Raw genomic sequence first — 16,192 nt, 5'->3', positions numbered from 1 at the left:
TTGGAGTTCAGGAGATTGTCTATACACATACACATACACATACACATATATACACACACACACACACACACATACATATATATAATTTTACATAATGTAATTTGGTTGTGTAATCTGACTGCCAAAAATTAAGGAGATGTTAAAAAACGTGGTCCTCCTAGTATTTTAAAAATGTGCATACTGTGCAATAATAATATATACGCTACTGCGTAGAAGTACTATGTTAGTATGCTATGCTAACAGTGTATTAGATATAAAGTTTTTACTGGATACTACCATACTGGAAATGCATGCAAATTTCCATCACAGTAAAATGTGAAAAACGGGAACCTTCTTCTAGCCTCTTGTCAGAACCAGAAAACAAATGCTGATGAGAGAAGAGACGAGATGTTTACACAAAAAAATGGAATTTAACCACCCCCGCACTTGGATGTTACGTTTTATTGAGAGTTAAATTCATTTACACTTAGAAAAGTCATAAAAGATGGTCAATTCTTCAGCTGAGAAACGCTCACCTCATTGGCACTGCTGAGTGTGTGAATTGAAGCGGCACTTAAAACAGAACTAGGCCACAAGAAGAATGATCAGGTTAAAGCATTTAATTTGTTCTCTTTTCTTGGTTCTGTCCTGATTTCTTATTACCCTATTTTATATCTACTGTAACTGGAACACAAACACAGATGCATCCACAGTTGTATGCACACTGAAAGAAACTGTACCTGATATTTATTACAGTTTCGTTAATAGCAATAAAGGCCCCACTTTATATTAGGTGGCCTTAACTACTATGTACTTACATCAAAAAATAAGTACAATGTACTTACTGTGTTCATATTGTGTTGCAAAACACCTTTGCTGATATTGAGGTGGGATACGGGTAGAGTTAGGGACAGGTGTGGAGGTATGGGTAAGTTTAAGGGTAGGGTTAGGTGTAAAGGATGGGTCAACAGTGTAATTACAAATGTAATTACATAAATTAATTACAGATGTAATTACATGAAGATATTTTTACAATGTAAAAACATGTATGTACACAATAAGTGCAATGTAGTATCAAATGATTAATTAAAATGTTAGTACATAGTAGTTGTCCAATCACTTCCATGGCCACAGGTGTATAAAATCAAGCACCTAGGCATGCAGACTAGCCTGAATGCCAGCCGCACTTAGCCCCGTCCACAACATTTTTACTCGGGCAGTTCGGTCTGGACTTGCTCAATAGAGAAGTAATTATGCCCGAACAGAAACTGTTCGGACCAATGAAATTGTCAGGGCGGGCTTTAGACGATGATGGACAGATGATAAACAGTAACGTAATCATTCACGTCATCAAAGAGCGCTTGGGTTGAATTTGTTCTAATCCTAAACGGAGAACTTGTTCATATATACATTCACCTTTACTATTTCTCTCAGAAATGATCGTGTTGGTAAGTACTCTGTGTATCCTTAAATTATTTTTTTACAACACCGGCAAAGATCGTTTACACTCTGTTCTTTGAAGTTTTTACAACGAAACCCGCCCAATTGCTAACGTTCCTCAAAACTAGCCAAAAACAAGCCCAATAGCTTTCCAGGGGGGATTCTCCGGGAAAAAAGGCATTTGGGGGGTAAAATATGTGTTATTTTGGCAGGGCTGGCAGCTAAAATTCGCATTCCTGGGTCTGTATATCACATAATTGGGGTTGCTTCAACCCGTGAACATGGCAACACAGTGATGTTGAGTTCTGTTGACATTTGACAACTAATGTTATGCGTCGCTCCGTTGCTCTGATTGGTTGTAGGTCTATCCAATTGAGGTCTTTCCTGTTTCGGTTGAAACACGCCCCATAATCACAGCCCAACGGAGCAGAATCAGACTCATATTCTGACTAGAATTGAGTATGATGACGTCAGGCTACATGCAGACTGCTTCTACAAATATTTGTGAAAGAATGGAGCTCTCAGGAGCTCAGTGAATTCAAGCATGGTACCACGATAGGTTGCCACCTGTCCATTCGTGAAATTTCCTCACTACTAAATATTCTACGGTCAACTGTTAGTGGTATTATAACAATGTGGAAGCAATTGGGAACAACAGCAATTTAGCCACGAAGTGGTAGGCCACGTAAAATCAGAGCGGGGTCAGCGCATGCTGAGGTGCACAGTGTGCAGAAATCGCCAACTTTCTGCAGAGTCAATAGCTACAGACCAAGCCTGCAGCAGTCATCTAAGAAACTGAAGCTTCCGCGCCTCGATCCCCCCCCCGGTGGTTGGTCCCAGTATAGCTCCGAAACCCCACCTCTCCATGTAATAGAATGGACGCGAGACACACTAAACAATTCAATTACACTTCAAATAACTGTTTCCTAGAGATGTTTTCTGTCATTTTAGGCAGTTTTTATCACAATGATTTCATTTCAAGTGTTCGTTTTTTAAATAAGTTTAGTTTTAGTTAGTTATTTGATGCTATAAAAACAGAGGGTGTGACGTCATGATTGACAGCTGAGATTGACGGCTTGTCTGAGTTAAGTTGTCACTAAGGCACTAAGAGGCTTTTTTGGGAGGAGATTGGAGCTTTAGCTTTAATTTCTACATTTGTATAACTGTTTATTTCACACCAACATAATGAATTGTTCTGCATCTGTGAGTGTGCGCAGACTCGGCCCCAAGATGTCAGCGGCGTGTGCGGGCCTACGAAAGCTTCAACTCTGGTCAGCGGAAGTCAATGAAGTCGCGTCGTCCATATTTTTTTACAGTCTATGCTACAGACCTCCAAACTTCGCGTGGCCTTCAGATTAGCTCAAGAACAGTGTGTAGAGAGCTTCATGGAATGAGTTTCCATGGCCAAGCAGCTGCATCCAAACCTTACATCACCAAGTGCAATGTAAAGCGTCAGATGCAGTGGTGTAAATTAAGCTGCCACTGGACTCTAGAACAGTGGAGACGTGTTCTCTGGAGTGATGAATCACGCTTCTCTGTCTGGCAATACGATGGACGAGTCTGGGTTTGGCGGTTGCCAGGAGAATGGTACTTGCTTGACTGCATTGTGCCAAGTGTAAAGTTTGGTGGAGGGGGGATTATGGTGTGGGGTTGTTTTTCAGGGGTTGGACTTGGCCCCTTAGTTCCAGTGAAAGGAACTCTTTAATGCTTCAGTATACCAAGACATTTTGGACAATTTCATGCTCCCAACTTTGTGGGAACAGTTTGGGGATGGCCCCTTCCTGTTCCAACATGACTGCGCACCAGTGCACAAAGCAAGGTCCATAAAGACATGGATTAGCGAGTTTGGTGTGGTGTCGTCTCAGCTTCAGATGTCAAGCCCACTGACCGTTGGCTGAACGTCTGATGCATATGGCACACTTATCTGGAAACACTTCAGGAGTTTCGAAGTCGTCATCTGATTGGTTGAATTGTACAGGATGAGACGAGTGTTCTTTAAAAGTGTGGCTGGAAACAAATGCTGTGATGCCAAACTCCCTCGTGAAAGAAGAATGCAGTCATGTTTACAACTGTGACAATAAGTGCTTTTCCAGGATCAACTAAACGCTGGATTTTCAAAAGTATGTGATGTTCCATTGTTGCAGTTAAACGTGCATAACGCTCTTGAATTAATCATTTATAGACGCACGCTGTTTATAGACGCACGTTGTCTGTTATGCAGGGACATTGACTATACATTTTATTGCTCATAAACAGGACATGTAACGCAACCAATCACAGTTCGTTTTGTCCATGTCAGTCAAACGTCCTCTTGGGCGGTCCTTTACCACTGAAAGGTGCAATAGAATCCAGACCTTCTGCCGTCAGTCTGAAGGTCTGGCTACGCGAGACTAGGTGTGGAGGAACAATGTCTGGCCTGCACAGAGTCCTGGCCTCAACCCGATAGAACACCTTTGGGATGATTTAGTGCAGAGACTGGGAGCCAGGCCTTCTCGTCCAACAAAAATTCCCATAAACACACTCCTAAATCTTGTGGAAAGCCTTCCCAGAAGAGTTGAAGCTGTTATAGCTGCAAAGGGTGGGGTAACTCCATATTAAACCCAACAGATTAAGAATGGGATGTAATTAAAGTTAAAGGGTTACTTCAGTGATTGGCATTAAGCTTTTTATCATTAGAAACCCGGTAGTATATTCAAATTATCGTACTTTCCCCCCTCATGTCCCCCTGAGACTAGAATTATGCAGTTTATTTTTGAAAAAAATATTTTTGGCCAGAGGCTAGAGACTACAGCCAGTAGAAGGAGCTAGTTCTGCATGTTATCAACCCGCCCATAGGGGTGGGATCTCAATCACAGAATGTAAATGCGTTCGGCCGCTGGGCTCGGGCATTCATAACGGAGCAGTGCAGAGCAAAGCGAGTGTTTCAACTTTTCAATGAATTCCTATGAAAGTTTAGCTTCCATAGACATGAACTGAAAACGAGCCAGACTGGACACGCGCTGTGAATGACTGCCGCGCTAACCTCAGCTCTTTGCTCTCTTGATGAATGAAATTGTACTCCTGCTGCGTTTGTGTCGTGACTTTCATTCGGCTCACTCACACTTTATTGAAAAGACTCGTTCAGTTTTTAATTGTAGTGTCTATTCTCTAACTGAACAAAATGATTTTATTACTATGAAAATCAAAAACAACGGTGGGGACAGTGTCATGGTGGGCAAGTGATAACCAGTGGCCGTGGCTTTGGGAGTGGCCTCGTTGGGCAGCGAAGCAAGTGCATTCTGGGAGTTGTTGTCTTTCATCCACATGAGACAAAAATACATTTTCTGTCTTTTCTCAGTCTAGAAGCCACCAAATTCAAAAATAATTTCACATTTCAACCACATAAATGATGAAGTTTAAATACACATTCATCATCTTCCCAGCGCTGAAGTACCCCTTTAATGTGTCCCAGAACTTTTGGCAATATAGTGTATATTCTGGCCTAAAAAAGATTTTTTTTTTTACTAAGAAATTTTACTTGAGCATCAAATCAGCATATTAGAATGCTTTCTGGATGATGTGACACTGAAGACTGGAGTAATGACAGCTGAAAATTCAGCTTTGCTGTCACCATTTTAAAATATAAAGCAGTTATTTTAAATTGTAATTATATTTCACATTATTATTATTTTTACTGTATTTTTGATTGAATAAATGCAGCCTTAGTGAGCATGAGACACTTCTTAAAGGTCCCATGGCATGGCATTTTTCTATTATTTTATAGTGTTTCCTGAGGTGTACTTATATTGTTAGTATGATTTTTACATCATAAAATGTCATAATTTAGAAATAAAAGGCATTTAGTCTATACTGCTGTTTGCCCTGTGGCTGAATGCCCTGTTTCAAGAGGCGTGTCTGCTGTGAGACTTCAGTAAAAACGTCCACTGTTGTGATTGGCTGACATCTTTGCATTTGAAATGAGCGGAGGGGGCGTGGTTTAACGAGGTCTAAAACGCACGAGCTGCTGCCAGAGAGACGGATGGACCTGAGTTCACTTCTCATCAGTTCTCTCAGCATGTCTCAGTTCAGGGTGAACTGTTGTAGTTACTAGAATATACTTCAGGTTATTAGTTTATTTCTAGTCGGAGGGGCTGTCACTCATGTCAGAAAGTTAGTAACTTTAGTAAATTATGGATCAGCGCTGACTCGAGACGCGAACCGTTTAGAACGATTCAGTCCGATTTGGTGAACTGGTTCGGCTCACTAAAAAGAACCGATGCAAAAGAATGATTCGTTCACGAACCGGACATCACGGAGACGGAGCGATTGCTAACAAAGTTATTTATAGTAACTACTGAGTTGTGAGAGCGCTGTCAGCGCGAGTTTATTGTGTTTGTATCTGAGAGTTCTGAATAAACACGAGTCACAGTCACGCCGAGTCCGTCTTCATCATTATTCTACCAACTTTGTAACACATGCAATGTACCATTACAGCGAGATGAACGAGTTAGTAAGTTTGATTAAAGCATTATTTCTAGATATGTTCCAATCATATGAAAAGCATCAGTGACGCGCATTGAGTAACTTACACAGCGCAAACAAAGACACAACAGCAGTAATCGAATGTAATCCAGTTTATTGTGGGGAAAGCTGGCTAGCCTAGCCGGATACCCTCACGCTTACCCTCCGTCTGCTTAATCTCACGCCGCGTTTGGTGCCTCCGCTGTCACTGTGGGCCAGATGCAGTACTGGGGGTCGGGGATGTTTAATTGCCGAGCTTCGGCGTGCGTGAGGTTTATCTCTAAAGATGTGGCTCTGCCAATGTTGAGCAGAAACTCCCGACTGTATGCACATTTAAGAACAGATAGACGCGACGAGGACGTACAAAAACACTGACTCACAAGATAGAAAACACGAAAACACCGTTCTGTCGGGAGAGAGAGAAGCCGCAGTGTGTGCACGAATAATAAATAATTAGCTACACATAAGAAATCACTGATCACAGATCAGAAGGAACTGAAAAAAAGACTTCTGTTTTCATTTGTACATCCAAACACTGAGAAACTGCCAGCATTCACTCGTTCACAACCCATGATCTCTCGAGCGCTTGCATGGGCGTGCCAGATTCTCTGGGCGGAGGAAAGGGCGGTAACCGTTCCTGCTTGGACGTCAAACCAGGAGACTTCAGGATTGGCTCGTCTGGCCTGTCATTATCTCAAAGGCAGAGAAAGACAGCCAGAACTCGGTTTTACACCGATCAACATTTCTATCCACTTGGGGACAATATTCAGGCTAGGGGAACTCATATTAATGTTGAAATACCTCATAAAATGAAAATTTCATGCCAATATTGTACCCATTATTTAAAAAAAAAAAAAAAACACACACACCTTAAAAACCCCACATTGAAATTCTGAAAAGCTACTATATGGAATTCTACAGATATTTGAAATTAACTTCCACACTCCAGGACATCTCAAACCCTGATAACAAGTTACGACAATTACAAGTTTCATTCTTAATCAGATTTTCGATCTGCGAGAAGAACAAGACAGAACAGCTCTCCTACAAAGAAGTGAATCAACAGCCGTGTCAGTAACAACGCAGAGACAAGGAAATTACTTTCATTCCAGCTAGTCAAGACCAAAAACTTGACAGAAAAAAACTACACATTTCTATTGCTTATGCGCTTGGCTTATTATTGCCAGTAAATGACATGTTTGTCAATCTGTAAATTCCTCTTTTTTCTTTTTTTTTAGCTCAACTAGGCCTTGGAGAGAAACATATAAACTTTCGAAACACAAACACAATGAATGGAAATCTGGGACTCTCTCATTACAAATGGCCCCTGTATTGGTGTTAAGAGATCTGGGGCCGGTTGCATAAACCGTTAAGACTAGTCTTACAAGTTAGACATACATTTTTTTCTTTAAGACTGTTCATAATTTTTTTAAATCAGTTACATAAAAACATAGACTGGCCTAATTTGATACGAAAAGTGAGACTGAATGCCACTTGCCTAACTGCTAGTGGCTCATACTAGATCTTAAGACACTGTCTTAACATAATGGCTTAGTTTATGCAACTGGCCCCTGCTGTGGTGAGGGTGTGGCTTCTGCGAACTTCACCTGAAGAGTAACCTTAGCACTTAATAGGCTTGCTGCGATATTCGGTGTCACCGGTGTTAGGCTGGACACACACGATTTTAAGCCCGATTTTTAACCAGATTTGCACCCCCAAGTGAATCGTGGCCCGATTCGAGGCTTTTTTTTTGTCCCCCCAAAAAAATCCTCAATAGGATGTGGTGTTATTACAATTATTTTACTGCTCCGATCGCATCGGAGCCCGCATGATCCCAAATCGAAAATATCAAATATGTTTGACATTTACGACTATCGGTCTGCCTCTGACGTGATACCCGCGATAGCAAATGAGAGCGAACAAGCATCAGCAACCGGATGTCGCATGCTTCTATAGCTGAAACTTGGCAGCCACAAACACGCCACGAAAGTGGAGTATTGACGAAGATCACCCATATTCTTTTTTTCGCCTTAATTTTTCTTCCCATAAAACGAAACTCAGGAGAACCAGTCCTCCAATTGTTTTTCTCCTCAAGTCATGTTTGATCTCGTCTGTGAAAATGTTACTGCAGTCAACAGGTGTATGGTCTTGCGGTCCGGACGAATCTTCTAGTGTGTGCATTCGGAGGATTATAATGCTTAAAAAAAATTAATAATTAATTTTTTTTTATTATATCAGTAAAAACAGCACTTATGTCTATGGTTTCCCAAAGTTTTAAAATCGGTTAATATTTGAAAAAATATTTGTTTGGTTTCAAAGCGAAATGTAAAAGGTCCTATTTAAGCGAGTTTGTCATTGTACCGTTTTGTTTTTGTGTTTTTCATTAAGAATAATAATGAACCCACCATTCAAGCAAATACCACCCGCGAACTGCTACTAATTCGAATTTCAGCCATATAAAAATGGGGGGGGGGGGGGTGATATCGTGATTGACAGCTTCACTGAGCGAAGTAGTCATTGAGGCACTAACAGACTATTTTCGGGAGGATATTGAATCAACATAATGAGTTGTTCGGCAGTAAACTGTACTAACAGATACTGTGGGAGTGTGGGCGGGGTTTTGATATCACGGCTCTACTCGGGTCCCAAATCAGTGCAAGACGTCAGCGCCATATTCTGACATTTGGGGCTTCACTTTTCTTCAGTGGAAGATAGTGAAGGCACGTCGTCCATAGTTTTTTTTACGGTCTATGGTCCTACCCTACCCCAGAATTCATAGCACACCATTTTTGGGAGAGATTACACTTTTAAATGCAAGTATTAGGTTACTTGCTCAAATAAATCGTATGTACCCATACATATGTGAAAAAAATAAATAAATTGTAATTTACTAACAATAACAACAAAAAAAGCAAACAAACACAGGAAACCTGGAGATCTAGAAAAAAAAAATCCAACTTTTAAAATCATAAGAAGAAAACAAATTCCCCAAATCATGAAGCCCTAGATAGAGGTTAACCACTAACCACTGCTCTACAAAATGACTGACTTAAATGTTCGATTAAAATGTCAGTTGCTCTGAAGGTCACTGAGTAATCTGCACACTGCATGAGTGTGTGATTACAGAGTAGTTAATAAATACGAGATGGTGTTGTTGAGATAATTGTAATAAGTTATGTTAATCGTGTGTTGCTCTACAGGGCAGTGTTTAGGACATGAGGTTGGGTGGAAAATAATAAGCGCAGGCCCTGTTAGCAAAACCAATCTTACAGGCCTGACTGATATGTGTACACTGAATACTTGGACACAAAAGGGCATCATAAAAGACCCCATTCAGCACCCTGTAGCTCAGGTTTCTGAAATTTTCTGAGTCGTTTTGTAAAGAATCAAGCCAATGTTATTCTGTAACCCATACTGCATGGACCACACAGCAAAACCAGCAGGTCAGCTGTCTAAACCAGAAGAACACATGGTTACCTATGCTGGGTGACCAGATAGACTATCTTAAACCAGCAAACCAATTTAGACTGGTTTAAAAGATGTTAAGAATGTGTGTTTGTCTCAATCCAGCAACCAGGAAAAAAATGCTCTCACATTTCACAAACTCCCTGTTGTACCTTACTGAGGGCTTTTACAACAAATGGCTCATCTAATAACAATGCACCATGGAACCATGGCAACCCTGCCCTGAATAATGCTAATGCCAAGATACAAACGTTTCTTGTGATCTTGGCTATGAAGGGTCTGGTGACATTTCAACAAAGACTTTGAGCAGGTATTGTTGCATTAAGCAGGTTAAATTAGCATGTCAGTGGTATATGAACAGCGCCAAGAGTGTTTGCAAACAAGTTTCTCAGTTTCTGCTGTAAACAAGAAAGAAAACATCTCACCAGCGCCTAACCAGTCCGACACAGTCCTTGTCAGGCCTCCAAAACCTCCAAAAAAACAAAACTAATCTGTCAAGACACATGCTCAGTCCAACAGCCAGTGCAATACCTTCTTTCTTGGTAATGGAAACTTAAAAGGATACTTAAATTGTGAGCATTTACTCTAACAGGCATTATGACTATTTATTCCAAAAGCAATGTGGACAATGAAAGTGAATTGGGCACTTTATTCCAATGGTGCGTCTTAATCAGCTCCCTAGTTCAGTAGTCAGGGAACTGTTCAAGGAGTCGTCCATTTCAAGGGCTGTTGTTCACTCCCTAAAAAGTCCCATGATGCACTATGAAAACCAGGATGCATCAATGCTCACCATGTTCCCTTAACAGAATTTCAGAAGCGCAAAACATAAATCACATTGGCCAATTCACTACACATGACAAACCATTATTTAATTATAATTTCAGCATAAACATACAATCACTAGACAGGTAAATTAACAATCTAGCTAACATTTATGGCTGAAATGTTGCACGTATATGTAACAAACTTTGTCAAAGTGTTTGTCATAAGTACTTATCTTCAAAAATTGATGTCAGAAAGATATCAGTTCTGCTGTTGCTCATAAATACCAGTGATGTTGTACAGTGAAGACCTTGCCATGTCGCTGGGAAATAGAGTCATCAGTGTCCCAATGTCTAGTGAGCCAGGGTCCTTATCAGTGCTTGAATTCATGTACACAATATACTGATTCATGACCTAAGAAGCTGACGGGAGACGCACACAAAGTCTTCAGTAGCCAATGAATAGATTAAAGGACCCGATATACTCACAGCAAAGTTCTTTTTCGTTCTTTGCTTAGGGATAAAACAAAGTTTGAAATACGTGAGCAGCGAAATCCTGTTAGCGAACATCCAACGCCGCCCACGCTGATGAGAGCGACGATTAGATGAATATGTAAATATGTGCTGCACGCTTTCCTCTCAATAACAAAAACACACAACAGCAAGAATTTTTTTTTAATTAAGCATAAGAAAAGCATTTGATCATAGCAACGTGGATATGTTTGCACAAGCTCTGCAATTCGGCACTCCAGTAAAGTCACGTTTATTTTTATAGCTCTTTATACAATAGATTGCTTAAAAATCAATCAGCTTTACCGTATTAAAACATGAAAAACTGTGTCAGTGTCTCGTTTAATCAGAAGATGTTCTACCATCAAGCAGCTCTCGAGTGTGTTCATGTTTTTACTCACTGACGTCTGACCCCAACTGACTCATGAGGAGACATGAACTGGAAAAGATTTCCACGTGAAAGAAGGCGGAGCCTCCGCACGCACCCACCGATTATGTGATCGCCACGGACCAATGGTAGTACAAAGGTGTTTACCAGCCGTAGCAAACTTCTCTGAAAAGTTCGCTTTGGCAACCTGTATTGAACTCCCAAAGTTAGTTTTGGCCTGATTTTGTTCGAAATAGCATCACATCAGTTCGTTCTTCGATTTCATTGAAGTATATCTGGGCCTTAAAGAATTAGTTAACTTCAAAATGAAATTTTCTCTCCATCACAGACTTCCATGGCATCCAAATCAATGCCGTTTCAAAGGGCTGTAGAGGCTCTGCACTATCCCAGACGAGGAATAGAGAGGTCCCAAACGGCCTTTAGCAAAAAAAGGTAAAACAACGATGTCGGACGATTTTGAAGTTGAAGATGGAGTGTTTTTTGGTAAAGGCCGTTTGTTTTAGTCCTCGCAAGTTCACTTGGGGCGGTACTTCCACCTACGTCTAGCGTGACTTGTCCGCCATGATTGCGCAATCCATGGCACATCGCAGAGCAGCGCAAGATTAGCAATTTAGGTTAAAAAGTATATTCGCTAGATAAGACCCCTATTCCTCGTCTGGGATCGCACAGAGCCCAAATCGCTTTGAAAAGTCATTGATTTGGACCTTCAACCTTTTTGGTTGCCATGGAAGTCTGTGATGGGGAGAAAAATCCTGTTAATGTCTTCCTCAAAAAACTTAAATTTGTTTTTGACTGAAGAAAGAAAGACATGATCATCTTGGATGAGATGGGGGTGAGAAAAACATCGGGACAGTTTCATTTTGAAGTGAACTAATCCTTTAATAGATTTGTGTGAGGAACAGACTGATATTTAAAGCTGCAGTAAGTTTTACATCTTTGTCGCCATCTCTGTTTGAACAAAGACAAAAAGGCGAAAGATCACATTTTCCGCGGAAAGCTACCAGTACCACTCAAATTAACACATTGTTACAAGATTACCATTGTGAATCGAACTGATTACCACAGTTATTTCACCAAAATTTATTTTGACAGCCACAGTTACCATTCATTTTTATTGTATAGAAAAAAAGGAGCAGCTTTGGACATTTTTCAAAAAATTTGCATTTGTTTCACAGAAGAAACTAGTCAGTCATAGGATTTTGAAAGACATTTAGATTCTGGGTGAACTATGCCCATTAAATTACCATTTTACTTTAAAACTGAAATTCAAAGTATTAAGGTTGCTTATTTTAAAAGAAGGGACTGAATTTTTAAACCAGAAAATTATCCAAATTTACATACAATAATACTAATCTGGCCTGCATGCCATTATCTGTGTCATAATCAAATCAATAAACTACTCATATTTAAATAGGTGCTCTCCCTGAAATAATCTAAATACCAGACTACTAGAGACACAATTGGGGAGAGAAAAAAAAAAAAAAGTGTGTGAGCTCTGATGCGTCTTACTCAGCACTGTATTATGAGAGGAATGAGTGAGGAACAAGTATGTCACAGAGGAATGCCTCGTTTCAGGAATGAATGGAATTAAACTACAATGTGATTGTTTGATTCAGCCAGGCCGAGCAATGTGTTTGGAGTGCAAGAGTGTGGAGTGTCAGCGTTTACACCTCACGCATTGAAACACTGTCAATGACACATGCACTAAATATTCTCACCACAAAACATTACAGCGATGCACATCAGGTTGGCAAATACATACATTTTCCATTGGTTGAAATGTCACAATAACAATGCTAATAATCTGATTTGAAATTACTTACACATTTCAAATACATACAGTACAATGAGGTTCAAACGTCTGAGACCACTAGTAAAAGTGCTCATATTTAGCATATTTTTAATTGAATAAAACAAAAATCATTATATTTTATAACATTATAACACAAATAGCATAACAATTTGTGTGAAAATTCACTTACTTTTCTGGTTCATTTCCAGCATAATTTTCAAAATGATTCAAAGAGCATCTTGTGCTTCAATGGAAGAAAATCGGGTCTTTTGTACAAACAAAGGAATTCACAAGGTCAGTCAAAATTTTACTTATTTCATCTAGAAACTGTACAGAATCTTACATATTTCTTATTCATTTTGTATCATCAACTTTAAAAATATGACTGTACTTTTGCACAATTCTAAAAACGTACCTATTAAGGTTAGAAAAAAAACGCATCACAAAACTACCCAAAATAACATTACAGTCACAAACCAGAACTTCCCAGTCTCTCTCTTCTGTGAACAATTGGTAAAAAAAAGAGAAGTTGGGATTTACATTATAAATGCGATGTAACAGAAAAAGTGTCAGATTTTCTCTTCCGTAATGTGAGACATCTGAGTGTAATGGATTATTAAAAAATTGGACTAAATGATTGAAGTAGCCCTCCATACGTCACCAGAGAGTCTGTTGTTTCACCGGAAGGTCCAGTTATGACAATTCGATTAAACATTATTTAAAGAATGAAACGCATGCTTATCATCCACAATAAGACTATAAAGATTCATCTAATGAACTAATTCTATGCAGACAAGATTTAGAGACAATGTTCCAAAGAATCCTAGTGACTCTTATCAAGACAGCATTGCTTTGTGAATATGAGTTCATTAAGAGACATTGACACTTAAAAACACAAAAAACAAAGAAAAAAAAACAATGCATACAACAGTGTAATAAACTGTACCATCAAGTGAAACCTGACTAATATAAGTGTTCCATGCCAATCTTTCCTCTTATAATAACAAAACGCCTACCAGCCCAGAATGAGAATGCAAAAGGTTAATGGGTGTTTACTGAACATATAAACTTGGCAAGGTGTCATTCACCTCTTTGGCGGAAACTAACAGAACTGTAAAGAGGAAACTTGCAAAACACTTAGCAAGTGAAACAATCTTTCAACACACCAACAGCTAAGATGGAGCTCTTTTCTTATGTCTCTTTAAAATGTAATTTGCACTGCAGCGAAGGAGAATACAGCAGTATACAGGGTATAACAGTTCAGTCATTAAGCAAGTAAATAGAAAACTAAATACATTGTGTTACAAGCACAGCACTTATCCGCATAGTAAACAGCTACGTTTTTACTGTAAACACGTAGGTAAACAAGCTTCTTATTTTAACATTACGTAGCATTACCATGAGGGACAGGTCACCTTCACTTGTCTTTGACCAAGGTCAAACATTTCTAAAAAAGGGTGTCTAAAGAAAAGTAAACCAGAGGAAAAGTCCACCACCTCTTCGGATATAGAATACTTCACCTATTACAATACAGACAATCTGTGCTTCAATGGATAGTTCACCCGAAAAATGTAAAAAATTTAATAAAATTTCAACCATAACTTGTAGTCTATTAAAACAATAGTCTACCAGTTTGCAAACAACTTTAGGAGAACTGAAAGAAGAGTGATTTAGTGTCTGTTTCACGAATATCAATGAGCCCCCCCATCACTCTAAAAAAAGGGGTCTAGTAAGGGGGATTGATTTCCAGGGAACATTATAATGTATACTTCGAATGCACTGTACGTCAAAACTGAGAGGCACGTTGACAAGGTACAGACTCAAAAACAAGCAGACTCAGGAAATAAAGGCCACCACAGGAAGACAGCTCGTGTCCACTCTGCGATCACAGCAAAATCCAGACTGCACTTTGACAGAATGTACAATATACACAAACACTTTAGAAAAAAATGTGTATAAAAGTACACCGAAACACTACATATTTGATCATGTATGAGTCAGCCTGCCAACATGAAGGATCTGTCTCATCACTAAGCCACTTTTTTAGTACTTTAAGTCTTCATCATGTATCTACTACTTATTTGTTTTGATCAAATTGAATTGTACTTTCTTAGTGCTCTACTCTGTTACTTTATTATTTTAATTTTTGAATAAAATATTTCATTCTATTTGTTAATATTGTATGTTTGCACAATTGGTGTTTCCCATGGCATCATTTGTCACTGTACGAAGATAAAATGCAACTGCTTCGCCAATAGGTTTTGTAGAATTGAACTATGGAAAGACTCACCTATAACGGGTTTAGTGCTCGTGCTCTATCAGCAGATCTTTTCAACGTTTTTGGCTCCTTCAGATCTCGACTTCTTGCGACACACCTGAACAAAAGACAGGAAACAACGCGATCATGGGCTGAGATTAAACCAATCGCAGCCTTTCAGAGGCGGGGTAAACAGAAGTCTCTAGTAACTAACTGTTACTTCTTCAAAATGTCGCTTTTCTGCGTCAAACCACGTGTGAACCGAAATATCATTTTTAAAGTCCTTGCACGACTTTAAAGTATCACACGAATCAACAACAATTAACGAATTTGATGTTTATCTAAACCTGCACCACAAAAACACGTTCATTTTTCTAAACTCTCCACAAATAATGTATTCCTTTCCTTCTCTAGGTAGGCTACATCTCTCGAGACCGACCCACCTGCAAAATGATGACGCAGGGCTCCAGTCTTCTTCAGGTGGGAATGATGGTTCTAACGTCCTACCCTGCTAGCGAAAACCAACTGTACTTTCGTGTTTTCCCTCAGGTGTTTTGTAGGCTCAACCCAGCCCTCTGAGAGAGAGAGAGAGAGAGAGAGAGAGAGAGAGAGAGAGAGAGAGAGAGAGAGAGAGAGAGAGAGAGAGAACAGAGGAGAACCGGCGAACAGGCTGTCTCCAGACCTACTGTTATGTCTACCTAGACTGGAATTTTTTGGCACCGTTAGCGCGATGTGAGCGGCACGAGGTTTTGAGACAACCATATAAGTTAGTGGCAAAGAGAGCCAGGTGAACTACTGTACATCTTTTATCATTTTACTCTCGTTACACACTCTTATGTTTCTGAACACTAAATTATATTTAAGTCGTGTTCCGAAAGTATATCCCTTAAACATTTATTTTATAAATGTATTAATTGTATTATTATTATTATTATATATTTTACTTGTATGGCGGCTCGTCAGGGGAGGCAAGGGATGGCTACCCAGGATTTTGAGGATTTACGATTTAACTTGTTAATACAATTCACAGTTATTAATTTATTTTACTGTCTCGGAATATTACTGAAGTAGGGAACCACCGCTTCTCTTCCAACGTGCCG

General features: G+C 39.5%; 1 protein-coding gene across 5 annotated transcripts in view; it reads right to left on the bottom strand.

Annotated features, from left to right (window-relative positions):
- elovl1b (ELOVL fatty acid elongase 1b) overlaps positions 1-15,821 on the bottom strand; it is a 42,533-nt gene extending 26,712 nt beyond the window's left edge. The window contains exons 1-2 of one of the 5 annotated variants that reach the window (XM_079845120.1): positions 15,536-15,821; positions 15,126-15,210 (exon numbers count right to left, since the gene is read on the bottom strand). The gene's annotated coding sequence lies outside the window, so the exon portion shown is untranslated. Of the gene's footprint in view, positions 1-15,125; positions 15,489-15,535 lie in introns of those variants that run through there. The other 4 variants (XM_079845117.1, XM_079845119.1, XM_079845118.1 and 1 more) reach the window with 4 other exon arrangements.
- Positions 15,822-16,192: the final 371 nt, after the last annotated feature.

The sequence above is a fragment of the Gobio gobio genome (genome assembly GCF_949357685.1).
Source record: "Gobio gobio genome assembly, chromosome: 19".
In the NCBI taxonomy this organism is placed as follows: domain Eukaryota; kingdom Metazoa; phylum Chordata; class Actinopteri; order Cypriniformes; family Gobionidae; genus Gobio; species Gobio gobio.
The sequence above is the reverse complement of the archived record's forward strand: the minus strand, read 5'-3'. Positions and strand labels throughout refer to the sequence as shown.